The 16,105-nt window shown below is 37.7% G+C and overlaps 1 protein-coding gene and 1 non-coding gene across 2 annotated transcripts in view; both read left to right on the top strand.

Moving 5' to 3' along the window:
* LOC145717739 (interleukin-1 receptor accessory protein-like 1) overlaps positions 1-16,105 on the top strand; it is a 952,714-nt gene that overhangs the window by 791,001 nt on the left and 145,608 nt on the right. The window lies entirely within an intron of this gene.
* LOC115942470 (small nucleolar RNA SNORA63) lies at positions 15,910-16,040 on the top strand. Its single transcript, XR_004077079.1, has one exon. It is a non-coding gene; the product is annotated as a small nucleolar RNA SNORA63 (small nucleolar RNA).

Here is a 16,105-nt window from a genome sequence, read left to right as displayed (position 1 = left end):
CAACATTACTCTAGGACAAAGATTAGATTGCCAGATGCAGCAAAGAAAAATATCTGGATATTAGTCCTGGATAAGTTTAGATTTCAGGTAAATGAGAAATACTTTTTTAGTAGAAGTACGTCTAATGCAGTATTTGTGACATACTTCTAATTTTAAATTTTTTTAAAACTAGAATTCAAATTTATTGGGCATCTGTATTTTATCTGGCAACCCTAGACACAGCAGATTTTAGGCAAGAGACAGAACTGGATCCAAACAATCCATTAGGTCAAGCGTCACCATATTGAGTTCCATTCACTCTCATTGTCTCCTAACTGCCAGAGACTGACCATTCTGTCCCATAACGCTAGTTTGAGTTGTGTTCATCTGTAACCTAACTATTACTTATTGAATGAAAGCAGTGAACAGATGTAGGAGAGAGGAAGGAACTGAAGCCTCCTCCCTCCCCAGTGAGTGTTAAATCTGTTGGCAACAGAAAATGACTAAGGTGAGGTGATGAAACTGACTTAAAAGCAAATAAACCAAACCTCGTGGGTTTCAGTTGCTATACTTAGACAGTTTTTCAAATATTTTCATGCAATTATACAAGTGGAAAAAGATTAACGCTGGAGTTCAGGTCACTGGCAGAACTTCATAGCCTTAGCAGCCAGCGCTAAACTTAGAGATTCCTCTGTCCCATTTGTAATGATAGCAGTTCCCTGAGAGTCACACAGCACTTGCTGGCATATATAATCTCACATTTGGCAAGGGCTTACATTTCCCAAGCTCACTTTCTCATTTGTTCTTTCCAACCATGCTGTGAAGTATGCAGGGAAGTTATTATGACATCCATTCTATAAATAAGGAGGCTGCGATTCAGATTGCCTCATCCAAGGGCGGTATTACTCAAAATGTGGTCCTCAAACCAGCAGCCTCAGCATTACCTGAGAAGTTGTTAGAGATGCAAATTCTCACCTCTCAGTCCAGACTTACTGACTCAAACTCTGGGGTGGGCTGAGAGATTTGTGTTTAGCAAGCCCTCCAGCGACTCCTGGGTGGCTCAGTCATTAAGCATCTGCCTTCAGCTCAGGTCATGATCCCAGGGTCCTGTGATGGGGCCCTGAGTCAGGCTCCCTACTCAGCGGGGAGCCTTCTTCTCCCTCAACCTCTGCCCCTCCTCCCGCTCATGCTCTCTCGCACGCTCTCTCTCTCTCTCAAATAAATAAAATCTTGAAAAAAGAAAAAAAGAAGAATTTCAGTCCCAGTCTTCTGAGGATACTGGTAGTAGGATTTGCATTACTTTACATGGTCTCCAGATACAAAACTAACTTAAAAATTAAAAAAAGAATATATGAATTTAAGGAGAGCTGGATCCAAAGCTAAAAGTTTAAAAGCACATATTTTTATTTGTTTATTTAGTTATTTCCAAATTCATTAATTAATTTATAGAAAGGTCCTAATAGCTTTTCATTTACGATGGTTAAAGTTCAAATTTCATCTGAATAAAAGATCCTTCCAGATCTGATCTCTGCTGGTGCTTCCCGCCCTGTCCAGGATCCTAATTTAAACGTTGCTGTTATAATACTTGTTAAATTTCAGGGCGCCTGGGTGGCTCAGTTGGTTAAGCGACTGCCTTCGGCTCAGGTCATGATCCTGGAGTCCCAGGATCGAGTCCCGCATCGGGCTCCCTGCTCGGCAGGGAGTCTGCTTCTCCCTCTGACCCTCCTCCCTCTCATGCTCTCTGTCTCTCATTCTCTCTCTCTCAAATAAATAAATAAAATCTTTAAAAAAAAATACTTGTTAAATTTCAGGTTTCTCTTTCCCTACTGGGTTGTAAACTCTGTGAGATCAGGGACGCTGTCATACTTCCTGGACACATGAGTGTGCAGTATATATTTCAAAATGAACTAATAAAGAGTAGAATGAAATAATCCCACGTGTGAGGGTCTTTCATTGGCAAGTTGTACCTTATGTACCTTATGTCCTATGCTTAGAAAAGTCAAATGCTTTGCCACTGTCAAAATACTCATACTCTCCTTGGCGGGGTCTCAGCCAATGGAAGAAAAGTGGTTGACTGCATGAATTTACTCAAAGACATATGTGTTAGGACATACGTGTTAGGGCATCAGTTCTCTCTAAGTATTTAAAAAGGAATTCTTGAATTATTTATAATAGGGAGAAAGTGGAAATAAGCTTTTGAATGCTTTTGTAACATGGCAAGATTTTTATAATATATTAAGTGAAAATAGGATCTGCATAAAGATTTTAAAAGTTTGTCTATAAAATAGCAATAATCATTCTGCATATCTCATAGGGTTGTTAGGTAAGTGGGCTTTTATTTTTTTATTTTTTAAAGATTTATTTATTTATTTGAGAGAGAGAACATGAACAGGAGGGGCAATGGGAGAGGGAGAAAGAATCTCAAGCAGACTCCATGCTGAGCCCGGATCCTGATGCGGAGGTGGCGGGCGGGGGGGTGCTCAATCTCAGGACCATGAGATCACGACCTGAGCCTAAACCAAGAGTCAGAGTAAGTGGACTTAGTTTTAAAAAACCCATAGAGGGGCTCCTGGTTGGCACAGTTGTTTAAGTGTCAGCTTTTGATTGTGGCTCATGTCCTGATTTCAGCATCATGAGATGGAGCCCTGCATTGAGCTCCACACTGGGCATGGAGCCTGCTTAGGATTCTCTCTCTCCCTCTGCCCCTCCCCCCTACACTTTCACTTGCTCTTTCTCTCTCTCTCAAAAATAAATTAATTAAAATTTTTTAAATTAAAAAACCTACAGAAAACCCCTGGTACAGTCAGATATACTCATGATTTTTATTGTCATTGTTAACATCATTATTGTATCTGGATAGAGAAATTACAGGTAATCTTCTTTTGATTGTTTCTAAATTATGAAACTTTTATTAAAAAATGTGTGTTGTTTTTGTTGTCAGATAAAAAGCTTTTATAAAGGGGAACTACAGTGCTTGATTCAAAAAAATGCCTAACCCTAAGAAAGTTTTTGGAGTAGACCATTTTGACTAGTTTTCTACTTTCTCACTTTTCAAAACTCCTAGGTTTGCCCTTGTCTATCTCCTTCCCTTTGTGCCTACTTGGCTGGCTGACTATTAACTAGTTTCTACTAAATCTCTTCCTGAGAATGAGGTTAGTTACCAGCTGTCTCAAGGATTTGCATTTTCGTAAGGACACTCTAGGAAGAAATGTCCCAAGGAACCATATATTACCTGGAAGGTACCTTTGATTTTCTTTAGTTTAATCCTCTCATTGTTCACATGAAGAAGCTAAATTTGCAAGAGGTGAAATCTGTATCCATACAACAAAATACTTGGATAGCTTGGACTAGAACTCTAATATCTATCTCCTCAGTCTTTCATATGCAAAAAATAATTTTAAGAACAGTGTCCTAGGAAGAGTGTTTGAAACCTCATCATAAAGACTGTCAACTGGTCAGTTCTGCAGTCTTTATTTTGACTTATCCATTAACTTCAATGTGATTAATTTTTACAAAATTTCAACTTCTTTTATTGGGTAACTGTTGAAAACATGGAATTTTGTGTTTATGACAGAAGTATTTTCTTTTTTAGGAAACAGACTTGCAACTAATAGAAAGTGTTCATTACTTTTTTCTTCAAAGCAGGAAGAGGGAATGTGCAAACATGTGAACTGAAGGAAAAATCCAAGCTGATCTCTTATCTGATACATTAATGTTTATTTAGGTGAGATACTTCTGTAATTCTCAAATATTAATTCACCCTTCTTTATTCTACCAACAAAGGTATAGCACTGATTACAGTATGTTTTAGGGAAAATAATCCTTGTTGGCCTAAGAGCCGTAATTCTTTCACTTCTTTACTCTGCTGTCTTGGCTCATCACAGTGACTTTTAATTCATTTTATCTTGTCTGGTCTGTTTTACAGATAGTATGAAATCATGATATGGTGTCTACTGAGCTAAAGTCAATTAATCACAGGGTGACTTTTAAAATCAAGATTAATAATAGGCTATTTTATAGCCAGACTAGTTGATTAAGATGGGCACATTTGTCGTTCCCCTCATGTCCAGAAATAATTTAGCCAAGTTCCAATATCTCAGACACCTTTTTCTCTCATGTAATTTTCCTAACATGAACTGCTCAGCTTAAATGGACTTTCCTAAGCTTCCATTAGGGTTTCCCAGAAATGTTTGCACAAAATCACTTTTCTTGGCTACCGGGTACCTCTAGATAGCAGCATCTTTGTAAGCCATGTAGCATTGGACCTCCCCAAAAAAAGGTGGGGGGAGGAAGTGAAAAAAGGAGAGAAAAGTCTGTCTGAAAAGATAACAGCATCTGTCATCAACATTGTGCACATCTCAGCCATGCCCTTGTGGTAGGAGAAAAAGTGTCCTCTTTTCTCTCTAGTCTGGTGCCAGATTTCCTCTTCCTGTTTGCCTGAATCCACTCGTGTCCTTGGTGGGAGGGTCCTGGTTTATTAGGAGACCTAAAGCATTTCATATTCATATTCTGCTTAATGGTGTGATGGTATACCTTAGCAGTTTAGCAAAATGGCAAATCTGTTTGTTTAATAGGCCATATAATATGCTGCATCATCAATTTGGTTTTGCTGGGTAAACTAAGAGGACCGGTTGGCACTGATGAAGTTGAGTTGTACAAGTCAGTGCAGCCCCATATTAAGGAAATCCAGGACAACTGCATACATGTATATTGTAGCTGGGGGCTGAATACATTCTGTACAGTATTTCATTTGCTGTTATAAGAAAAAAGATGAAGCTTTGTACAGCTACCATAGAAATCAATTTTTAGGTTTTATTTTATTACTGTCTTTCTATTCCCCAGGTGTTCCTTTTCCTAGAATCTCCACCCTAAACACAATTGCTTCTGAAGTACTAATGTATCTCTGAGTGGATGACAATTTCCAAAACTCCACTTGGAAAATACAGTGCTAATCCTGACGTAACGTAACTGAAGTACCAGCAGTTGTTATGGGGCCAAATATCATGTGCTCTCTACTCTTTTGAGATCTTAGCAGAATCCCTTCCTGGTATCCTTGCCTTATTGAAAGGGGTTAGTTCATTTGGTATTAATCAGAAGATATCTGCCATCTCTCAGTTCTCTCAGTGATGTGACTTTCTTTTAAATAGGTGGCTTCATTCTATAACAGTAATATAGCTATTGATATGGAGACCATAGAATGAAGAATATAAAACTAATTTTCACTGCAAGAAAATTGTTGCTTCCTTAGCTCTGTGGGGGCAATTTTTGTTTGGTTTATGGGAATTAATCATATTTTGCCTTTCAGAAGGCACCACCATCAGAGTTTTACTGAAGTGTCTAGAATATACTGCTCTGATGAATTGCCATCTGCCCAATGACAGGTTTGCCTGGCAGTCCCTCTCTTTGAGAAGACACTCCTGTATAGAACCCTCCCCCTTGGCTAGTTTAGTCGAATGAAGGAGAACACCTCGTGTTACTGTGGCCACTTATTTCACCAGCATCTTGCTAAAGAAGGGCCTTACTTACCCTCATAGGTCTCCACGATCTTTTATTGGTCCAATTCCATGCACGGCTTTGAGTTCTACATTCATGACCTAGTAAAAGGCTTTTTATTCCTGGCTTGCCAGAGCCCCTGTTGATGGTAAATTATACACTGATGGAAAAAAAGAAAAATGGAAAGAATGGTTCTAGCTCATGTAACTTGTCTTTCTTGACAGTTCTTGAAGTGTAATAAGTGATATCTCCATTCCATATGCCTCTCCAACCACCACCTGATAGGTCTCATCTCGTTCACAACCAAATATCAGGGTTTTTTTTACAAATTTTTTAGTCGAGATAAAATTCACATACCTTAAAATCCACCATTGTAAAGTGTACAATTCACGGATTTTTAGTATATTCACAAAGTTGTGCAAATACCACCTTATCTAATTTCAGAATATTTGATCATTCCCAAAAGAAGTCTTGTACCCATTAGCAGTCATTTCCTATTCTCCCTCCCACCCAGCCCCTGGCAGCCAGTCATCTTTCTTTTCCTATGAATTTGCCTATTCTGTGCATTTCATATAGGTGGAAACATGCAATATGTGGCTCTTTGTGTTGGGCTTCTTTCACCCATCATGAATTCTTCATGGTCCATATGTATTATAGCGTGTGCAAATGCATCATTCCCTTTTATAGCTGAATAATATTTTGTTGTATAGATAGACCACACTTCGTTTATGCATTTATCAGTTGATGGAAGTTGACAATGTTTCCATTTGGGGGCTCTTTTGAATAATGCTGCATGGCCAACCATCTTGATAGAGTTGTCTTCCTGCACTGTCTTAATTTCCTCATTTCCTATTCACTCCTCAGCCCACTTCAATTTGATTCTGTTCTAGTCGTTCACCTAAAAAGGCTCTCTCTGGTGTCACCAGTGATGTCTGTGCCAGCAAATCAAAACCATTATTCAGTACAGCTTGCCCCATCTCATAGGCACAGATAACATTATAGACCATGTCCCGTCTTCCCTTGACATATATGTGGTTTTCCCTCTTTCCCCATGGCTCTTCTCCTTTGCAACTCACCTTTTGTCCTTGGCCATTAAGTGTGGAATTTACTCAAGACTTAGTCCTTGGCCACCTCTCATTCAAAAGTCTCTTCCTAGGCATTGTGACCTTCATCTATGCTTTCAGTAATTATCTATGAACTTTTCACTACAAATTTATGTTTCTGAGTTAGATTTCTGGGTTATACATCTATATTTTTGCTGGCATACTTGACTGTTTTAAAGGTTCCTTTAGTAAAGGCCAGACTCATTATCTTCCCTGCATACAGAGTCATTTTTGTTTTTTATTTTCTTAGTGAATGACTTTCATTATTCACCTAGCTTGGCAAGGCACAAAATAATGAATTTTCCTGAAGGATTATAATGAAGTAGTTAACAGCTCTGGAGACTGGCTGTCTGGGTTTACCTTCAGGGTCTACACATACTACCTGTATGAGCACAGAGAAGTCACAACCTTCATATGCCTGTAACTTCATCAGTAAGATGAGTACTCCCCAGAGTTGTTGAATGATTACATGAGTTTAAATACAATAAAGTTTTTAGAATTATGCCTGACACAAAAAAGGAACTTTAAATGTTCACTATTTTTCCTCTGCCCCATCTCCCATGTCTAATACTTTTCTCCCTGAATAGTTCTCAAATTCCTCAGCTCTTTTTCATTTCTCTCACCCTGGACAAACTCCTGTCATGACTTGCTTAGACTCCTTGGTGTCCTCCAAACTGCTTACCATACTTTGGCAGAAATCATCTTTTCAAAACACAGATCTGATTAAAAACTCTCCAAGAGAAAAAAAAAACTCTCCAAGAGATGGGGACACACACACACACACACACACACACACCCCTTCCCACTGTTTTACATATAGAGGCCAAAACTCTCCAAGAGATGGGGACACACACACACACACACACACACACCTTCCCACTGTTTTACATATAGAGGCCAAAATCTATAGTCTTGCCTGATACAGTAGTTTCCTAGGGCTGCTAGGAAAAGAAAGTACCATACACTGGGTGGCTTAAACAACAATTTTCTCACATTCTAGAGGCCAGAAGTCTAAGATCAAGGTGTTGGTAGGATTGGTTCTTTTCCTGAGGGCTGCAAGGGAAAGGTCTGTTCCGGGCCTCTTTCCTTGGATTGCAGAGGGCCAATTTCTTGCTGTCTCTGCACATTGTCCTCTCTCTGTGTATATCTCTGTGTCTAAATTTCCCTTTTTGATAAGGATGCCAGTCTATTGGATGAGGGGCCCACCCTGCTCCACTGTGACTTTGTTTTAATTAGCTACATGTGCAATGATTTATCTCCAAATAAGGTCATATCTGGAGGTATCAGGGGTTAGGTCTTCAACACATGTGTGGAAGGGTACACAGTTCAACCCATAATATCTGGTCAATCTCCTGCCAACCCTCTCCAGCGACATACATACTCCATGCTTTCTCAGCCTCTCTCCTTGTCATCTGTACACTCGCCTCTTTTAAATCAGCCACAATATTCTCTCTAGAAATATCTCAAGATATTCCCTTGATCTCAAATTCTCCTCATTCCGTTTTCCCCACCCTCAAGCTATTTTGCCTGCCTTATTTCTGTTCATCACTCAGATTTCAAGTCAAGACCACTTTCTCAGTGAAGAATTCTCTTATTCCCTACACTAGGTCTGTTGGATTATGAATCTATCAAAGAATGTGACCCCTAAAGCATTTATCTTGGTTTGTAATTACCCATTCATTGCATGTCTTTTTTTTTTTTCCAGTAATTCCTGTTTCACTCTGAAAGGTTTGTCTTACCCTTTGTACTGCAGATCCTTTTAAGCAAATAATAGGAACTGAATCAATATTTCTTAAATCTAAGCATTACTAAAGTATTATTTTGCCAAATCAAGATCCTTGCTATTCATTACACACAGTAACTTTTTCCCTGATATTTTAACAACTCACTCCCTCTGACAATATTACATGCACCTTGATATCTTTTCACTTGATTGCATTCTTTGCTGGAGGGAAGATCTGAGAAAGGACAAATTTTTCATCAGGTGATCTATTCTCAACACAAGAAGTTGACTGAAAAGTTCTTCTTTGTTAGATATTCATAATGTAGACTGATGATTATATTAAAGGTGATTTCCAAGAGTAATAAGCCCATTTTTTTTAATCCTCTGGAATCTTGAACTCACGGTTAATGGCTAATATGGACATATATGTGTGTACATTTTGACTTTCTCAGACACATATACAATTCAGTCTTCTAAACTGCAATTGAGTATGAAATTTCTAACTAGAGCCAGAGTGCAACGGTTGGAATTCCAGCTCGTACACTTTTACACCATTCCAGCTGTGCAACCTGGAATAAATTGCCTAATGAAAAGGATTTACCTTATAGAGTTACTGAAAAATTAAATGAGTTCATACTTGTGTCTATTAGGTGGTAAGCACTAGCTAAGTGTTACCTACTAGCAGTAGAAAGAGGAGGGGCAGAGGAGGATTTGTAGAAGTAGGAGCAGTGATATCTCACCTGCTAGAATGACATGCTTTACCTTCTACTTACTTTATGAGAAAGAGGTTTTTTGTGTCACCTTTGCATCCTCAAGACTTGGCACAGGATAGATGCTCAGAAAAGAGTTGCTTCTGTTGTTTTATGTGCAGTTGTTTATGCCTATTCTCCCAGTTGCTTGTTATACTGCATTGCAGGTCTGGCAAACATTACACTTTGAATTTAATTTGGGTCTTGATTTGTCATCAAGATGAATTCTTTGAACACATGCCTACTTGAGACAAATATGCAAATGTTCATTAGTACTCCAATGCAGTTGATAACTATTTTATGACTTGAGGTATGCCTGCTTTTTAGCATCTATGTGTGAATTAGCATATAAAGATAGGAGTAATTGTTTTAATGAAAATTTCACCTCTGCACCACTCTCCTCTCACTTCATTGTGAATGCAATTAGGTCTGCCATCGCCTTTTCCCTGTGAGCTTGTAGATAAGGCATGGAAAAATTATTTCTTTTACTATAATCCTTCTGCTTAAATATGATAGGAAAGCACCAATGAATTTAATATCATTAATGTTCTTTCTTAACTGAAACTCTCTAAATCATAAAATATCACATAATGTATTTTTTTATTAAAATGTTGACATTATTTAAAAATGGGTGTTTTTGAGCAGCTTTTATATGAGTTCCTACCACATATGGGTGTATTCTTCATTTGGTCCTTCAATTAACATGATGATAAAGACAAAATGTTTATTTCTGCCATAGAGGTGTTATGTCCCTACCACTAGCTATATGCTTCCTGTAATAATTTATCACAAATTCTGAAGTGTTGTTTTACATAAATAGCTTCTTTTGAGTTTTTCCCTCAGTATACATCTGATGATGGACGCCTACATATTATAGATTTTTCTTTTGGAAACTTAGCATGACTATATTTTTGTTTCATTGGAATAAAAAAGAATTAAAGGACGGATTTAAAGAATGATTATTTTAGAGTTGCTATAACCAAATATCAAAGCACCTTAGGACTCATAAGGGCATCTGTGTCTTGCATAATGTAGCAACCAAGATAGAGTAAAACATGAAAGCAGATACTAAGGTCATTACCTGATCTGGATGGATTAGCTATCCACCTGACTGAAGGTCAGAGATCGAACAAGATTTTTCAAGGCGCTCACAAGTTCTGTGATTTCACAGTCATTAGGCTTTTGAACATAACAGGAGACAAGAAAGCCATAAAGTTGAAAATTACATAGAAGGAAATGTTAGCTACTCTAAAGTCAAAAATAATATGTCTATCCAAAATTGCGGTACTTACGGTGATTGCTGACATTTTGTGAATAGCATCACCCCATTTTTTATAAGAACCATAAGCATTTTTTCTCTGTATTTCTATCACAGATGAATTCTTCTTTTAACACACTTTCTATGTTATTATTGTGTGTTTACACGAGTTTTCTGTAAGTCTTGCTCATGTGTTCTCTGTAGGACCATGCAGAGTATCTTGTACCATGTGCCAATACTCAATTAGTTTAATGAACTAATAAATTAGAAGTATTATACCAGATCAATAGCAAACAACAAGCCTAGAAAGATCATTTTATTCAAAACATTTGATGCCTTAACATTAACTGATTTTTACAGTCCATTGTAAGTTCCAAGAGAGAAAGGGCTGTATTAAACCACATCCCTGGCAGGGGTGGGGGAGCAAGGGGGCCACATCCCTAAACTTAACACTGTACCTGCCACATAGGAGGCACTCATACCCATTTGCTGAAGAAACCAACTAATAAATATAATAGTAGCTTTCATATCTAGAGCACCTACTCTGTGCCATACATTGTTCTAGGGACTTCAAATATATTGACTCATTTACTCTTTACCTATGCTTTAACTAATACATAGTAGACAATCCCTACATGGTATAGCTCAGCTGCACTTTCACTGAATCTATGTCTTTGTTTGTAAAATGGGAAAACTGGACTGATCTCCTAGAATGTTTTGTGAAGATTGAACAAAACAGTGCTTGAAGCATGCTTGGCCTAGTGTCTGGCATAGTGTAAAAGCTTAAGATATTTTTGCTATTATGACTGTTACTGCTGCCGTTACCATCTCATCCAACAGTGGGCATAAGTCAGATTGTAAAATTCAGAGGGCCAGAATAGAGAAAGATAATGCTGTGTTTTGTATAATCAACTGTGCTGGTATATTTACATTTCTCCCCCTCATCTCTACACCTTCATAAACATACCCCATCCTGAAAGCATTCCTATGTCAGATGGCATTTGACTAGCACTTGGTCTATGTAGATACTGCTGATCTCATTACAGTGAAAACAAAAATGATTATAGCTAATACTTTGATAATCACTCTCTGCACAAGACAATATCTTGTGCCCACACTCTTCATTCTCTTTCTGACTCTTCCTGAATTATTTTGCTTCATTCAACCTGTCATTTTATATATTTAAATTACTGATTTTTTTTGTTCCCTGCTTCCTCACCCACCTTTCATTAACTATGAGTGAGATCTGAGGGCAGGGTTTTTTCCCCTCAATTAATGTATTCTGAGTGTCCGTCCTTACCATATAGTAATATCTTTTAAATGAACAAAAGAATAGTCAGCATCACAAATGTTGCAAAATGTTTAAGAGACTAAATTTTCACAACCTCCTCAGAGGATTATTTGGCACTATCTAGGACAATTTAAAATGCATATAACTGGGGCGCCTGGGTGGCTCAGTCATTAAGCGTCTGCCTTCGGCTCAGGTCATGGTCCCTCGGTCCTGGGATCCAGCCCCACATTGGGCTCCCTGCTCCGCGGGAAGCCTGCTTCTCCCTCTCCCACTCCCCCTGCTTGTGTTCCCTCTCTCGCTGTGTCTCTCTCTCTGTCGAATAAATAAATAAAATCTTTAAAAAAAAAAATAAAATAAAATGCATATAACCTTTGACTCAATTATTCCGCTTTTAAATTCCTAAGAAAACAAAGTACACAAAGGCTGGAAGATGAGACACAGAGTTAGTCATTGCAGCATTGTTTTCAGGACGTAACAATCTAGATAGTTAAAGAATAAATGGTCATTCGTTACACAGCATATTATGCATCAATATTTAAAAGAAGAGCAGGTCTCTGTGTACTGTTATAAAAAGATCCCTATGATGTATTTTTTTGCTTAGAAAAGTCAGCTGCAGAAATAACATGTATACAGTCACTTCTCCCCATAGGCTCCCCTTTTGCTTCTCTCCTCTTTGAATACTTCTGCTTTTGCCACGTTATTTTCCTCATGTCTAGTTTTAGGTGCTCATAGTTTCCTCCTATTGTTCATTCATTCCAACTCCCTACCCTAAGGGCGGTCCCTTTTCTCTTTAAGTGCTGAAAGTAGTTTTATTATTTGTTCTATAGGTTCTGTCTGACTCACCTCTTCCCTCCCTCTTGCTTGGCTACAAGCCATCCACTTTGCAGAAATCAATCTTTCTATAGTATCCCACTCTCCCTGGATCACTAACAAATGTTCAGTGACCTCTTCTTGTCCAAATCCAATTGCTTCATTTCTGTCCCCTTTATTTCTGGCCTTGAAATTCCATTTAGTACTATTGGTCCCACTATGTGCTTTGGGGGGGGGTGGTAATAAACTAGTCCATTTACTATGTAGTTAATTGAAGCATGTCTGTCTGTATGCAGGTATGCCTTTGTATGGGGATATAAATATACCACAAATAGAATCTGGATGGGTAAAATCAGTTTTAATCAAAGGAGCATGTCAATCTGGTCTGGTCTACTACTCTTCTTTTAATATCCTTCTGTGCCGATTCTAATTAAAAGGAGTAAAATTGTTTGAAAAGAATGATAAAGTTCATCTCATTATATCACTTAAGATAATATATGTGTTGGCACTTTTGCCTTTGATGGCTATAATTCCAACCATAATAATACACGTATTTAAATTTTCAGCCTTTTCGGAGCTGCTTATTCTTTGTGGGAGAGGGCTGGAATGTTTGTAATAAAGGTAACCTACATTTTATGTATAACAGTAAACACAAAGAAAAAACTTCTAAAATAAGTTGCAATCTCATTTTCATGCAATACCTATTAACAGTTTGATATATATTCTCCCCTTTCTTTCTTCTTTCCTCTAATAGAATCTTACTATTTTATTACTTGATTTTTTTATTTTTTAAATTTTTTATTACTTGATTTTTAAAACAGTATATAATAACTAGTGTTGTTAACGTAACAGTTGGCTATTAAATATGCTTTCATAGTATTTCATGACTGATGAAAATACCATTTTCTTTTTTTTAATACCATTTTCAATTTTTAAAAAATGCTCACTTGTTCTAGTGGCTTTCTTAGTTATATTTTCTTTGTTGCAAAAGGAAATGTTTATAGCATCTGTCCTTAAAACAAATTATATATAGTGACTCAGTCTATTTTATACATGATCCACTTTCAAGTTTTGTTGATGTTGAATGATTAGGTATTTGCTGATATATAACAAACTAAAATATTCAGGAATCAACTGATGTTTTTTTTTTAACATCTCTGCTTCATTTGGCTAAAGTAAATACATCTTTAGTGACTAGATAAAATGATAGCCATTTGTCTATTAATAACCTTTGCAGCTTAGTATAGAAGATATATTGATAAATGGGATGCATATGCTAAAGCTTTTTACATTAATTTCATCAGTATGATAAATTTAGACACTACACTTTCTTCAAAAATTATTCACATAGGCCTACAAACCTTCAGTCACTTCAAAAAAGCAACAATATACAATATTCCAAGGCACAGGCAATCCATACATTCCTTTTTGTTAAAAAGATTTATTTATTTATTTTAGAGAGAGACAGAGAGGGAGCATGAGTGGGGGGAGGGGAAGAGAGGGAGAGAGAATCTCAAGCAGATTCCGCACTGAGCAGGGAGCCTGATGCAGGGCTTGATCTCAGGACCCTGAGATCATGACCTGGGCCAAAACTGAGTCGGATGCTTAACCAACTAAACCATCCAGGTGCCCCGCAATCCATACATTCCTTGTAACAGAGAGGCTGTTCCAAGAACTTTGGCAAAGACCCGTATTTGAAAGTCAAAGCACTAAAGGCATTCTTAGGTCAAAGAACCAATAGCAATTGCCTGACTAGCCAAAACAAAGGTGCTGGTCTGGAGAATCTGCACTAGGCCCTATAACCCTGCACAGCCTGTTACCAAGAGGAAAACTGAGAACTATCTGGAGGCCTTTGGAGGGAGATGTGATGTTCATAAAGAGTCTCTTGCATCCCCATCTCATTCCTCATGTGGGAAAGGAAGCAGTGCTTTCCAGGCATAGCAGTTCACTGGCCTAGTAGCTCCTGCTTGCTGCTTCCTGTTCCCTGCTTCCTGCAAGTCAACCACCATTTAAGAAGTAAAAATTCCCAGGGCACCTGGCTTAGTCGGTTAAGCATTTACCTTCAGCTCAGGTCATGATCTTGGGGTCCTGGGATGGAGCCCCACGTTGGGCTCCCTGCTCAGTGGGGACTCGGCTTCCCCTTCCCCTTCTCCATCTGCCCCCATCACCCTGCTTGTACTCTCTCAAGTAAATAAATAAAATCTTAAAAAAAAAAAGTACAAATTCCCTGATGTGAGAAACCCCACCCACATGATGAGACACCACGTGGAAAGAGATGCTAAGGAGCACCAAGGCAACAGAAGTATGTGAAGAAGCCACCTTGGAGTGAATACTCACCCCCACCCCCAGCTGCTTTAGCTGACACCATAGATTAGATATTAATGACCCAGCTGAGCCCTTCCTGAATTCCTCACCCACAAAATCATAAGCAAAATGAAATGAGATGTTTTAAGATAGTGATTCTTAGAGTGGTTTTTCATATGACAATAGATAATTGAATGAAAAAATACCTGTGAGTTATTGTATCATGTCCTCTAATATTGTCAGACAGATTGACTCAAGAAAGCAGTAGACTTCTGGGACACAGGGATTACCAAGAGCAGAAGGAGGAAGGGGAAAATCTGTTTACATGTATACATTTTGCCTTTTAAAGAAATTTAACCTAGAACTTGTTTAACATTCAATTTTCTATATTTAAAACATTTTAATTTTTCCCTATTATACAAGTAATACATGATCAATTTGGAAAAATTGGAAATAAATATAAACAAAAATTAGTTTTAAATTACCATCCATGTTCCTTCCATTCATCATTAACCACTGTTTACATGGAATATAAATTTTTCTTTTCAATATAGGCAACTATGTCTGATTACACTTAGGCAATTAGCAGAGGCAGCATCACATAATAATTAAAGAGCAAGGCTCTGGAGCTAAACTCTTCAAGTTCAAGCCACAGCATTCCCTCCCCAATCACCCCTTAGTAGCTATGTGACACTGGCCAAATTTCTTAACCTCTGTGCCTTATTATAAATGTGAGTATGATACTGCTATCTACAAGTAATAGGATTGTTATGAAGATATTTGCATAGATTTCAGCTTTCTAAAGAACTTAGAATGTGCCTGGCATATAGTATGCATGAAATTAGTATTTATTACATGTACTAATTACATTTAAAAATAAGAATCAAATCATAGGATACATAGCATTTTGAAACATACTTCCTTCACTTAAGAATATAAAGTAAACAGTACTCATAATAAATACATATTTGTTGTATTACCCTTTTAAAGATGCATGGAAGTTAATCATATGGTTATAGTATAGTTCCCTATTTTCAGACATTTATGTAATTGCAGTTTTTGTTCATGGTGCATTTTAACTTTTATTATGGGAGTTTACAAACATAGGAAGATAGATCAAACAGTATAATGAAACCTCAGTTATAATAATTATCAACACATGGAGATTCTTGGCATTACATTTTAAATACTCATTTTAGATGCAGGATCTAGTTACAATGTAGCTGTAAAGTGCTGCCTTGTCTTTGCCCCCTGCTCAAAATAAAGCTGTTACCTTTCTAGCCCTGTCCGCCATGGTGCTTAGCAGCCAGGGATGCATGGTCTCAGACATGTTTACCAAGTAAAACACTGACTTGAGGGGCGCCTGGGTGGCTCAGTCATTAAGCGTCTGCCTTC

This window comes from Leptonychotes weddellii, chromosome X, assembly GCF_054177405.1.
Source record: "Leptonychotes weddellii isolate Sample4059 chromosome X, ASM5417740v2, whole genome shotgun sequence".
NCBI classification, from domain to species: domain Eukaryota; kingdom Metazoa; phylum Chordata; class Mammalia; order Carnivora; family Phocidae; genus Leptonychotes; species Leptonychotes weddellii.
This window is presented reverse-complemented; position numbering and strand designations above follow the sequence as displayed.